The following is a 13,369-nucleotide window of genomic DNA, read 5'->3' on the forward strand; positions in this document are numbered from 1 at the left end:
TCTTCTTGATTATTACAAAATACAGTAGATGGATTTCGTCCCCACCAAAGAGTAGTGTGCTGTTACCTCTTTTTCCTTAAAAGCTTTTGCTGTTTTGTTGCCGACAGTTCCGGCATTCGAGGAAGTGTTGGATGTGGAGCAATCTACAGCCTGTGACAAAGTTTGATGAATAGTCCTGTACTATCAACATAGATGAACAATGCAAGACAGTGACCTTACTGTCCTTCGAAATAGTCCCCTCCCATAACTATGCACTGCTGAGATCAGCGATACATGTCCTGGAAACTTTGCAAGAGGTTTCCTTTGAGATTTTCAAAAGTCTCGTAACGTTTCGTTGGATATCAGGAATTTTGTCAAATCTCTTTCCTTTCAAAGCGAGTTTAAGTCGTGGGAATAGAAAGAAGTCTGGAGGATTGAGATCTGGCGAGAATGGGGTATGTTCAAGTTGCACCACCCCCTATTTTGCCATGAACTGTTTGACTATATTGTCTGTGTGTGGGCAAGCCTTGTCATGGACAAAAAGCCATGAACCTTGTTGTGCGTACTGGGGTCGTACCCTGCGTAGACGTTTCATGAAATGGGTCAAAATTTCAATGTACCGTGCACCATTCAACGTCGTTCCCTCAGGTAGAAATTCTTTGTGGATAATGCCTTGACTGTCGAAAAAGGTGATGAGCATAGTTTTGATGCGTGACTTTTCGGCTCTGACCTTTTTCTGACAAGGGGATCTCGGAGAACGCCATTCTATGCTTTGCTGTTTCATTTCAAGGTCGTACCTGAGACACCACGTTTTATCCTCCGTGACAATACAGTTCAAGAAATTTGGTGTCGCATCTGCTATTTCGACAAAATCCTGTGAAGCCTTTAAATGTGCCTGCTTATTTTTTCAATTTGATTGTGTCTATACATCTATAAAATTCCTTCCTTCTGACAGAGCAGCATAGAGATCTGAAATGTTTGTCTCCCTTGATTGTTGCTGTAGTTCCATACTGGCTGATAGTTTTTAATACTATGGAAGGTCTAAGTAAACTCTGTTTATTGCGTTGAGCTTGGGCCAACGAGTGATAAGTCTTGAAGATAGAACAGTCAGAGCTTTACCAAGGGCAGCTCACTGCTGAGGGGGAAGGTTGTTTGCTTTCCAGAGTCCAGCATTGATAAACTGCATACTCGAGGTGATATAGAAATGCACAAAATTGTAAAAAAGATTTAAAAATCCAGTTCGTGATTTGTATATGCCAAGAATTGCTGTTCTCTTTCTGTTTCGTGGGCCACTTTTACTTGCCCTTTTTTGCTATACAATGAGACCTTATAGAGTGAGTTTAATTGGTAGGGGTCTTGTAGCCGTAAGCTTGTGTTTCGGAGGTGGAGGGTTTGAAACCTGTTGTCGGCAGCTGTGAAGATAATTTCCCAATTTCACATCAGGCAAATGCCAGGTCGTGGTCTCTGCCTTCACAGTTCTTTTCTGTCCATTTGTTGCTGAAAATTTGTTAGTGCAACAAATACAGATAGTAAGAAAGAATATATCTCTTTACATTCTAATGAAGTTACTGTGTATATAGGATAGGCACACATTCCATTGGCGCCGCCACAATCTGAAACATTCTAGGTAGTAATTTTCTTGCAGCATGTTCAAAAGCGGCTGCTGTTCAGTTTGAATCCATCTGAAATCTTTTTCCCTTCAGCTGCATTTTTAGTTTCGGGGATAGAAAGAAATTTTAGGGGACAGAATTGTGCCAGTAGGGAGGATGTGGCACCAGAGTCATGTTGTTCTTCAACAAAACCTGTAGAGTTAAGATAGCTGTAGGGGCAGGTGCATTGTCATGGTGAATGAACCACTTGTTTCACCACTGATCAGGTCACTTCATCGCATCCTTCTGTAGATGTCCAGAATTCGGCGTAGTAATCTAAATTAACTGTTTAACCAGATGGAACAAACTTCTCACGAACAATGCATTTCACATTTTTAAAAACCCAACCGGGGTCATAACAAACAATCTGAACCCTGAAAAAGAGATCAGGCACCATACGAAGATTTCCAGATCATCTTTCCAAAAGAGGAGATCGTTTTTTTTGTGATGATAATCTAAACCTCAAACTCGGGCAAAAGCTGTTGAGATGTTACGCTGGTCAACACTATTTTATGGAGTAGAGACCTGGACTATCAACGCTTCCTCCATGAACAAATTAAAGGCCTTTGAAATGTGGTTACGTAGGCAAATGCTCAGAATAGCCTGGACAGATTTTGTAACAGATAATTATATGTTGGTAGAGCTACAGAGGAGCGTGAGCTGGCAAATATCAAAGCCAGGAAAACAGCTAATATAGGCCATGTTCTACGAGGTAGAAAGTTCAGGCTTCAACCCCTCATATTACAAGGAAAGATGGAAGGCATGCGAGGAGCTCATAGACTGCCGAGCCATGGCTCCAAAACATCAAAAACTGCACATGCATCAACAACACTGAACAACTCTTCCAGTTAGCTAAAGAAAGCGCAGCTTTCTCCAGGGTAATTGCCAACGTCTGGGGGACCGAATGTGACACTTGAAGACGAAGGAGGTCATGGGCTTAAATCCAAGTTTTATCCAAATGACAATGGAACAAACATTACCAGATTATTCTTTGAGGTCTCAATAGACATAAAAGTTGTTTTCTTCTTCTTTTGGTCATCTCTCGGGCATCTGCAACACGCCACGTGTAAATTTTGTGTTAGGATCCGTAACCGATTCGCACTAGTCCACTGACTTCACCAAGGATTCGACGACTGTCTTTGCAGATAGTCTGATGCGCCTCTGCAATATTTTCTGGCATTGAAGGGGGCTCAGGGTGACCAGGGCGCACATCGTTATTCGATGTTCTGCTCCCCAAAAGCGGTCTTCAGCATTTCATAACATTCTGAAGCTGTTTTCCTTAGCCTTAGGCAGAAAATTTGGTGCAAATGTGCTGTTCACATAAGTCCTCCATTTTATAATGCAAAGAGTACATAGCATGATGTAGTTACAAACATAAATAGAGCATAACTTCATATGCACAGAACAAGGTGCTTATCAGCACACTGGCTCATATGACGGTACTGCTTTTGGCAGATAATGTTAACTGTGCTCCTCACGAGCATGGGAAGTACAAGGCTATATTGCTGGTAAATTCTCTAGCTTTGCTGTTGGTAGTTTTCTTGCTGCCAATACTATTTAAATTTTGTCAGTCCCCTTAGCTGAATGATACGCGTAATGGCCTTGTATTCTGTGTTTGATTCTTGGTGATAAACAGGCAACAACAATCATTGGTCTCCTGGATGTGGATTCAGAGAGTTTCAAGTAATGAGCAAATAATGTCCTTTATAAATGGCATGCTAGTTTTTATCACTGCAAAATTAGAACATGCACAAAAAAAAATTCATCCTGGTGAGACATTACAGAAATCAAAGAAGTCTATGACTCTATGGGAGCTGATGCAAACACACATCACAATGTGTCAAGAATCAAGTTTTGATTACAGTTGAAAATGCTACAGAAGTTCAATAATAGATCAAAATGGTTCACCTCTTGAACTCCTGCGTATAGAATTCGGGGAAGGTAAGAGATGATGCTCTGGAAACAGGCACATCGCAGGATATTGATACCAAGTGGTTGACAATAAGGAGCTCTCACTGAGGCTGCTGAAGAACTGGAAGATCCATCAATCACTCCCAGACAACCCTAGATCTCTTACGATGAAGATGAAGGAAAGGAAGAAATTCAAACAGATTAATGCAAGTGAAGAGAGAATGACATACAGAAGACTTCAAAATGAAATAGATGAAAAATGTATAAAAGAAAAATGGCTTCATCAAAATGTGAGGTCTACATGGGAAGACAAGGGAAAAGCCATTTGGCACTGGCAACAGTACAGAAAATATGCCAGTTACCAAAGAACCTCTTTACCACAACATTGTGCGACAACCAAGACTCAATCATCACTGATGAAACACGAATTAAGAACCACCGGGAAATGTACATTAAAACCCTCTTCAGTGAAGGATTTGAATCCGTACACTCAATTGAGTCTCATACGAGTTTAGTCACACTTTTACCTGTGGCTAAAATTGAATTTGAGTTGGCAATGAGGTCACTATATAATGAGAAAGCTTCGGGCATGGATAACCTCGCTATTGAACTAGTTAAGTCAGCTGGTGATATAAACACTGAAAAACTGTACGACCTAACTCAATCTACGAAAGGGTCATTTCGGAACTCAATCGTGGTCCCTTTACCGAAGAAACCAAATCTGGTATGTACAAAACAATAGTTCGGTTCCTCATGTATCCAAAATCTTGCTCCAAATCATAAAGAAAAGACTACAGTTTGCAGTCTGGTTACATCCAACAAACACAGTCCGGTTTCCGCCGAGGAGTTTGTATACGAGATGCCATTGGCACTCTTAAGAATTTTTTGAGAACGTATGATCAGAAATCTGTATGAATGCTTCATTGACTATGAAAAGGCATTTGAGAGTTTCCTGACATAACTTATGCATCTTATTAAGAAATATGTGAGTGGAAGAACAGCCCATGTTACTCATGAGTAAGTGCAGGGAAACGCCATTTTGCACCCTCCTGGATGTCATTTGGCCTCAAGCCAACGGCCATCATAATCTTTTTCCGTATCTAGCCGCTTGTTTTTGTTGAACACTGTTGAAGGCGAGGTGCCGTCTGTGCCAGGTGCTTCACGTAGAACAAGGCCGTACCGTTGGAGGCGTCTTTCTCGTATTTCCGCCCTAATTGGCGCAATATCCATTTGCTGACGAATTGTTATTCCCGACATGGTTGATTACCAGTGGAGCATTCGCATCTGTGTGGTGTAAAATAGGCTTTCAGCGCTACTGTTGGAACTCTACTATGGTCAAAATGCAGTTGTACGTTTGAGAGAAGGTCGTACCAATCCAGTCCCTATCAGAAAAAAGAGCGAGACAAGTGTGGCCTTTCTCCAATTTCCGTTGAATGCTTTTGGCGAGTTGATGGCGGATGCTGTAGAAGACACAAGTTTAGGAATAAAAAATTAATGGAGTACCGATACAAGTTTGCAGGAGTCCATCTTCATGGTAGGCAGTGTTGTCAACGATTTGCATCAGCGGTGCAGAAATACGGAATGAAAATAAACACCTCAAAGACTAAATGCCTAACAGTCTCGAAATTCCCAAAATCTCTTCGCGTAAAGATTGATTCAGATATAGAATATGTCAAGTCTTTTTTCTTACGTAGGTCAGAAGATTACAGAGAACTAGTGAAGTTGAATGCCGTATTGCTCAGACGAAAACAGCGTTTATTCAGAAGGGGAGATTGCTGTCCAGTTTGTGTTCCTCCAGAAGGTCAGAACAGTCAGCGGAATAGGCTCGTCTTTCACACTCTCTCGCAGTGTTCGATAGTTTGAAGAGAGGCAACACAGTGTCACACTTGGAGGATTAAATCTTACCCCACGTGTACTGAGGATTGTTGCTGTTGTGATCATCTTACCAAAATATAGCTTCTGCTGAAGTCCTAATCTCATCTATGGCTGTGACAATATGGACGCTGCTGGGGTATGGGTGGTGCTGAGTAATGACTAGACATCGGATGTACAATATATGCTGTATAAATCAGTAGCGGCGATTAGATGAGTTGGGGGGGGGGGGGGCTGCCTCCACCATTTTGTGGAGAACTCATTAATTTATTCCATTTTAGCCAGCTGAAACTAGGAATAATTAAAAAAGTCATTTGTATAAGCCCTGTTGTCTTCTCAGCTAATTCTTCCCTTTATTTTCTTTAATTATTAACAAAATGATTATCGGACATACAAAGTGTCGTTCGTCCCCGGCTAACCGATTTGTATAGCGCCGCAGTAAGTAGTGGAGACTTTGCATGTGCTGTGAGGAAGGGTAGCAGGGGTATATTTTTGCTAAGGTCATGGACACTAAAGTATGATTCACCCGCTTGCAGCGCGCATATATCAGTCTGTCAGTCTCTTTAGTGTCTCTTAGTTTCTTAGCATATAGTCAAATACTAAATGATTTTTAATTGTATAATCACGCCATACTTCTTTTTAATTGTAATTAATGTCTAATATTGTTTCTTTGGTGAAAGTTTTAATGTTATTGGCTTTACGTTCCACTAACTACTACGGTTTTCGGAGACGCCGAGGTGCCGGAATTTAGTCCCGCAGGAGTTCTTTAACTTGCCAGTAAATCTATCGACACGAGGCTGACGTATTTGAGCACCTTAAAATAGCAGAGGACTGAGCCAGGATCCAACCTGCCAAGTTGGGGTCAGAAGGCCAGCGCTTCAACTGTCTAAGCCATTAAGCCTGGCGGTGAAAGTTTTATTGTATTGAACAGAATCAATATCTCAAAAAAATATTATTACCGCACTTAAGTTGGTAAACTGTCAAACTGTATCTCTCTGTCGAAAATTCGCTGGCGGACATAAAAAACTTACCATTTTGTAGCTTTTCTTTTCAGTTTTGATGTATATCTGTATATCCCACAAACCCGGGTATTATATATTGTCTGTACAGTTTTTTGACCCCACACTTTTAATTCCCAATCGCCGCCACTGATATAAATCACCAATATAAGCGTGCAACTATGCTGCAAAAAGTGGTGAAATATGCATTGCATTCAAGTATGTACTTATTTTACTGCTATTGTATGAAATGCAAACGTTCCGTTGTTTTACTAGATATTCATGCGATTCTCTGACACCAATATATTAAATGACTATCGTGAATAAGCAACTGAATGAAAAACAGAAAATCACACTAAACGTGAAGAAACACATTTCTATTCATTTTTTCACTGCACATCTAACAGTCTTCTTAGCGTTTTCTGGTATGAATCTCTGGCGTTTGTCTTAAAACTTGCTTTAATGCGGATTTGACAGGATAGTACTTGAATTCGCGAGCGATTGCAAGTGTTAAACATTCTGGGAAATCGGCATTATCAGTATCAGCCAAATATTTGTAACTACCATGATGTCGTACCCCTGATTTCGTTTAAGGACATGGCCGAGGTTTCCTGGAATACCTTCCAGTTCACGCTTCTCGTTCTCCACAATGTTCAGCGAATCGCGAAGACGCAACCGACTTGTTTCTAACTTCATGATTGTGGCATGATTTGGAAGTGTGTCTTGATAAGTGTCAGTCCTCTTTGAGCCGTTTTATTACCGAAAGAGTTCACGGCATTAATGACTATCTGTTCTTGAAGACTGCTTGTAAAACATGTTAAAATATGCACAATAAAAGTCGAAAACATACACAATAAATCCGAAATTTGAAATGTATGCACTAATCTCAAATGTATGCACTATTGAATTTCACCTTCAGACGCACTTCCTTGTCGATTTTGGAAGTCTACGTATCGGCAAACAAAGTACGCATTTGCATACAAATCGGATATCTAGCAATGACATTTGGGGCAGGAGCAGAGTGAGTGTTACGGAAGATGTTACTAGTAGGGTCAGTTCTGCTGCAGTAGCCCTTCTCGCCCAGTGAGGAAAACAGTGTAAAACCAGCTCATTTTGGCACCACCGTTGGTTTTTACCGTTTCCTGATATCCACATATCACGAACCTGTTACGCTGGCGTAGCAACAGGGGGAGAGGTGGCGCTTAGGGATGCCCTAACCGGCTGGCCGGCGGACTGGAACGAAACAAAATAGCTCTCGCGGACCAAACACACAACCCCCTGTGGGTGGGGGACGCAGACGAAGAATACACCCACGGCGTTCCCTGTCTGTCGTAAGGGGCGACCAAAAGAAGATTTAATTAGAACTGTGAGACTACTTGTGATTAGTACCATCACGTGAGGAACACCATGGGTCGCCTTTACTTGCGAGTAGTACCACTATGTTAGGTACATAATAGGTTTGTGATTAGTAGCAACCGTGGATGGATCACTATGGGTTTACAGTACCAAAATATACTGCTCTTTTCACAATATGAAACTGTATGAATAAGAAAGTGACATACTGTATGTATCATCGTCGTCTTTTTGAATTGGAGTTAGTGGATCGATTTTGGAATTATTTTTAACTTTCAATGTTGCGAGTTGGATCCGCTGATTACAGTATTTTAAATTCATATTCATTCATCATCAGTTCTGGTCAGTGGATGAGTTTTGGACTTTTAAATTATTATTACATTTCGTACAATTTGAGGGACCGATGACCTAGATTTAGGTCTCTTTAAACAAGCCTCGTCATCGATATCCACATAACCTTTGGTGGTGCATTTTGAGGATCCAACCTGCTCCTGGACTGATGACGTGATGGGTTGACTACTCATTACCCCAGGGTGGTGCTGAGGCAGCAACAGTTCTTGCTGCTGGACCTATCTTTTAAAGATCCCCCAACAAGTACTTGCAACGAACTCTGTACAGGCAAAGGATAAGCAGGTTAGTGTGTCTACAGGGAATGATGGAAAGGAGAGACATGGATCAGAATAGAAACGGGAAAGGACAAGAATAAACTGTGCTTTTTAACACACTGCTTTCCTTGTAATTGAGTTCATTCTGTTTGTTGTAAAGACTGGCAGCCCTTTTCAAATTGGTTCTAATGAAGTGTGAGCGTAAAGATTTCTTGGAACAAATCTAATCGGCCGCTATTCTTCTTTCCCCCAACACTCGCCAGGCAAGTCTCTTATCAGTGGGTATGTTTTGTAAAGGGGAGATATTGCTGATAATGTCGTGGGCTAAGCTTGATAGGTCCACAAAGCAAACAGCAAGTTCTGGATCATAAACTTTGGCTAATCTGAAGTATTAATGCATCATGTAAAAACATCAGTTTTGTGTGCACTTGTCTTTTAAAACAGATTTCATCATTGGTAGGATTCCAGACGCTCTGGTCGCCCATGGGTGTCCACTCGGAATACTTACACCAGGTCCCTCTGGATGGCTGATGTCATTATTATCCGTTAACTTCATTCCTAACCTGGACGTTATTATTTAAACATTTCAACTGTGTACACTGACGATAAAGTGATTAGTTTTGTTGTTGTTGTTTGTTTTTGTGAAATGCCCGACTGAGTGACTCGAATGGTCGAGTGCTGACTTCTGAGCAGGAGGTGGTGGGTTCGATCTCATGGCTCAGTCGGTTGGTATTTGAAGGTGTTAGGATTCACCAACCTTATGTCGATAGCTTTACTGGCACGTTAAAGAACTTCTGCTGGGCAGAGTTTGCGACGCCTAGGCTTCTCTGAGAACCGTAAAAGTAATTGTTAATATGTAAATCCAATTACTGTATCGTCATTGCTTACAAGGGAAGGCCACAGTTACTGTGTCTCCTATTTCGTTCAAGCTTTGGGAGGTTAATCTTCGTAAAGAATGAACAGATACGCGTCCAAGGGGTTTGCCATTGGCCGTTGTATTTTTTTTTAAAGAGCTATTTTAAATTTAACGGCCTTCGTGCTTACTTGTCGGCAGTTTGAGTGTTGAGCACCCCGGTGAAAGTCTACTGGTGCTTATGGTTCCAATCTGTAGCTAGCTTCAGGTAGTTTCCGTCCCCAATTTTAGAATGCGCTGGAGGTCATTCATAACGTGTAGAAAGTTGTAGAAAGGTTCTGTAGATCGCAGGCAAGTAGGCATGAAATGAGCTATATTAATAATTAAAGGCAGTTTGTCTCGAAATGAAGTATTTCAAGTCTAACGTCAATCAGTAGGCCCTTCTAACAAAGAATTAGCCTATCACGTCAAGTATTATGGAGATAATACTCGTGTTGCTGGATTGCATTGAATCCGACTTTACCCAATCGATTAACCTTGTTCCAAGACCAACTACAATTACATATATATATTGTAGTTGGTCTTGCTTGTTCGAACTTATATCGATTTTAAGCGGTAGTTCCCATGGTGCTACAGTATTTGTGTTGTTTGAATTCCAAGTGCTCATGTGCTTGTGCTGTAAATCTTTGTTCCTTGTGCTTGTTTATTAGAAATATATCTTCGCCAGTCCTCCTGAAATCCTGTATTTCTTGTTTGAGTACACCTCAGGGGCTAAAAGCTGAATGGATCTATTAATATAGTTAATATAGTTATTAATATAGTTATATATATTTCCTGTCTCAGTGCATTTAATTCTGTTATTTTTATTTTCATGTGGTACTTGGATATTGATGTGATACCGAATTCTCTTGCATATGGTGTGCTCTGCTGTCTTGCTTTCGAAGGGATTTCTTATTTGTTATATCAGCTTTGTGTTAATGTGTCATTCGTTTGAAGTTAAAGCTGCTTTGATGTGTGTGGTTATGTTCTCTGTAACATAGTATGTCATACGAACTAGGGGTATCAGATCATTATTTACAACACAGTAAGTACTTGGAAATAAAAATATATGAATTACAATGTATTGGGCATGGAAGTAGTAGAACTGCATTATTGTCGCCGGGGGGGTCGAGGGGCAGGGGAAAGGAGGGGGAGGAGCTGTATACCCGGATGTGCGTCACTGCGCCGGATGTCACTTCTCTGCGCTATCTCTGATCGGGGACTGAAACTACTAGCGCCGAGTGGCTTGGTACCGAAATTTATCATTGAGTTTCATCTCTATTCTATCCTCTTTGGTGTTGAGACTAGTTTACACTATGCAAGTTTCGCAACTGGCTTTTATTTGAATGCGCGTGCGTGAATTGCAGTTGCGACACTGTACCCGTAATATTAAAAGAAGCGTTTTGACAGATACGGCTGAGGGAGGAGCATTGCACGGTGTTACCACATTCATGCATCCATTCTCCTTTCCCTCTCTTCCGGCTCACTTGTTCGTTCGTTCAGAGCGCTGTGCTCTGTTGTACACAACTCAGAAGTAGGGATGGGCACGACTGAAGTCTGGAATCGAGTGTATCGGCTCCGAGCACCGGACTCGGTTCGCATGAAGCCTCGCGACTCCAAGCTAACTTGACTCTCGTAGCGGGGCCGCTAGCATGTCGAAGTGCGGAAAATAACATGGGATATTGTACGTGTTTCTGCTTATTTTCTCCAAGAGATTCACGAAACAACCAGAGAAAAGCACGGCAAAATGTTCGTAATATTTATTGACTACTCCAAGGCTTTTGATACAGTAGATAGACAGAAACTTGTTAGAAAACTAGAGGAAATCATTGGTCTTACTTGGCTCACTAGGCTAGTTTCTAATATACTTGCGGAGAACTATATTCAAATAAGCGACAATCTCTGCACATCAAGATGGATTCGGCAGACAAACGGGGTATTACAGGGGGATCCACTAAGTCCTCTGCTGTTTAACATCTTCACACAGGATGCAATAAAAGAGATTAAGAAGCAAACACGGAAGGTTAACGCGTACGTGTATGCGGACGACATGGCTATTGCGTCTGAGAGTAAAGAGAAACTACAAGTTGCCATGGACTTAATCGTGGAATGGGCAGAAGATAATAAAATGGACCTTAATGCAAACAAAACAGAATTGGTTGTTTTTAGGAGGGGAGGAAAATGATCTAAAGACGATTATATCCTGTGTAAAGGTCAAAAATTACGAATTAGTAACCATTACAAATATCTAGGGATTACAATACAGGTAACAGGGACGACATTCACAATACACCTAAAGGAGAGAATCATCGCAGCTATACGAAGCATTAGTGATATTAAACACCTTTCACAGCTATCTTTGGAGACAGCCATGGCTCTGTTTAATACGAAAGTTGTTCCAACAGCCATATATGGTCTAGAACTAATATGGAAACACCTCGAAAAAAAAAAAAAAAAAAAAAAAAACTGCAAGAGCTGGAAAGTTTGAAGGCTAGATTCTTAAAGAGAGTTCTATGCATTTCTAAATATACATTACCAAGGGTAGTATACGTTCTGGCAAAGGAGACGTACTTCATTGAAGACATAAGAATTAGATTACTACTATCAGTGACAAGGAGTTACAGAGAGCTGCTACATGAACTGCAAGCAAAGAGGGCCATGACATGGGACAAGTTTTATTTAACTGATGCTATGTTAAACAGGGACTGGACGCGTGGTGGATATGACCTGAGGCATACAGTGACCAGGTTTGCCGTACACGGGTTCCACCATAAGGTGTGCAGAACCATGGAATTTCACAAACCAGGACCGGGTTGCGTGTGTGTCTTCTGTGACCAACGATGCGGCATATACCATGCTATATAGAATGTGTCCGTAGAAAAGGAAGCTTGACACAATTGTGTAAATAACTAACCATGTTTTGCAAGCATTGAATGCATTTATCACTATCTAAGTGTATTTAAGTGTATATATCATGACCATTTGGTTGCAATACTATTATTAAGAGTATTGTAGAATGGAGTACGGTATCGTTAACGAAGACAGCGAGCGTAATGAAAGATGAAAACAAATCTAATATGGGTAAAGCCACTAACATATTTCGAACATAGATGAAACCAATAAAAATAAACACTGTGGACGAAGCCTTAATAAACAACGCCAATGTTGTCTCCCACACATGTTATGGCTATACAGTACAATGAACACAAAAGACGTTTCACGAATGAACTATACCAATGACGCCCGTATATAATTCGCGCATATTTCACCATCACGAAAACTGAGATATAGGTAAAAATCCTTGGCTTGGTCGGAATAGATCCCGGGGCTTCCATAGACTGCGGAGTTAGCTTATATGATGTACAATAATTGGTAAAATATTTGTTATAAAATCATACTCTAAGCACTAGCCTTTTTTCTTCTCTTTACGTCATTGAAGTTAATATTGGCATTTATTTAAAAGTATGCTCTCAGATTATTATTACCACTACTGTTATCGTCACCATCATCGTCGCCAAAATATACCTACAACATTAACAATAATGATAACCCAAAACAATATTTAACGTTTGCTGGCTAATAATCTTGTACTCATCGTATCACAAGTTCCCAAGGGAGGAACGTGGAACTATAGTTCCAAGCAGTTCCGAAAACGGTTGTTAGATGGCATTAGTGCATCATTGGAGTCGAGAGTGTTGGTTCCAGAGGCAGACGTCTCGACTCTTCGCGACTCCGTTCGCAGCCCATCCCTACTCAGAAGTCAGCGGTTTGCCAGCTCCAAGCAACGCGAGCTAGCCAGCAGGCTTATCTCCATGGCAACCGCAGTGGGCACGCCCACTTTTTCATGGAAGCCATACCCCCTACTCCCTTCTCCCCACCCAGGCAGGCAGTGAACGGACCTCCCTCTGAGAACTTTCAGTATAACGACCTTACGATTTTCTGCTACTTCCGACTTTTCTTGAAACTAAATTGGCAATTCTGAGGTTAAACGTTTTGATCCGTTACCTGGTTTGCAAATGAAACGGGGATGTGAAGAGAGAGTGAAATGTCTCGACTTGTACGCAGTCCAGACGTGTTTATGGGATTTTAAAGAATGAAATAGATTGCGCT

General features: G+C 41.1%; 1 protein-coding gene across 2 annotated transcripts in view; it reads left to right on the forward strand.

Annotated features, from left to right (window-relative positions):
- The window catches only part of vib (phosphatidylinositol transfer protein vib), a 227,746-nt gene that overhangs the window by 24,534 nt on the left and 189,843 nt on the right, over positions 1 to 13,369 (forward strand). The gene's annotated exons all lie outside the window — the stretch shown is intronic.

The sequence above is a fragment of the Anabrus simplex genome, chromosome X (genome assembly GCF_040414725.1).
Source record: "Anabrus simplex isolate iqAnaSimp1 chromosome X, ASM4041472v1, whole genome shotgun sequence".
Lineage (NCBI taxonomy): Eukaryota > Metazoa > Arthropoda > Insecta > Orthoptera > Tettigoniidae > Anabrus > Anabrus simplex.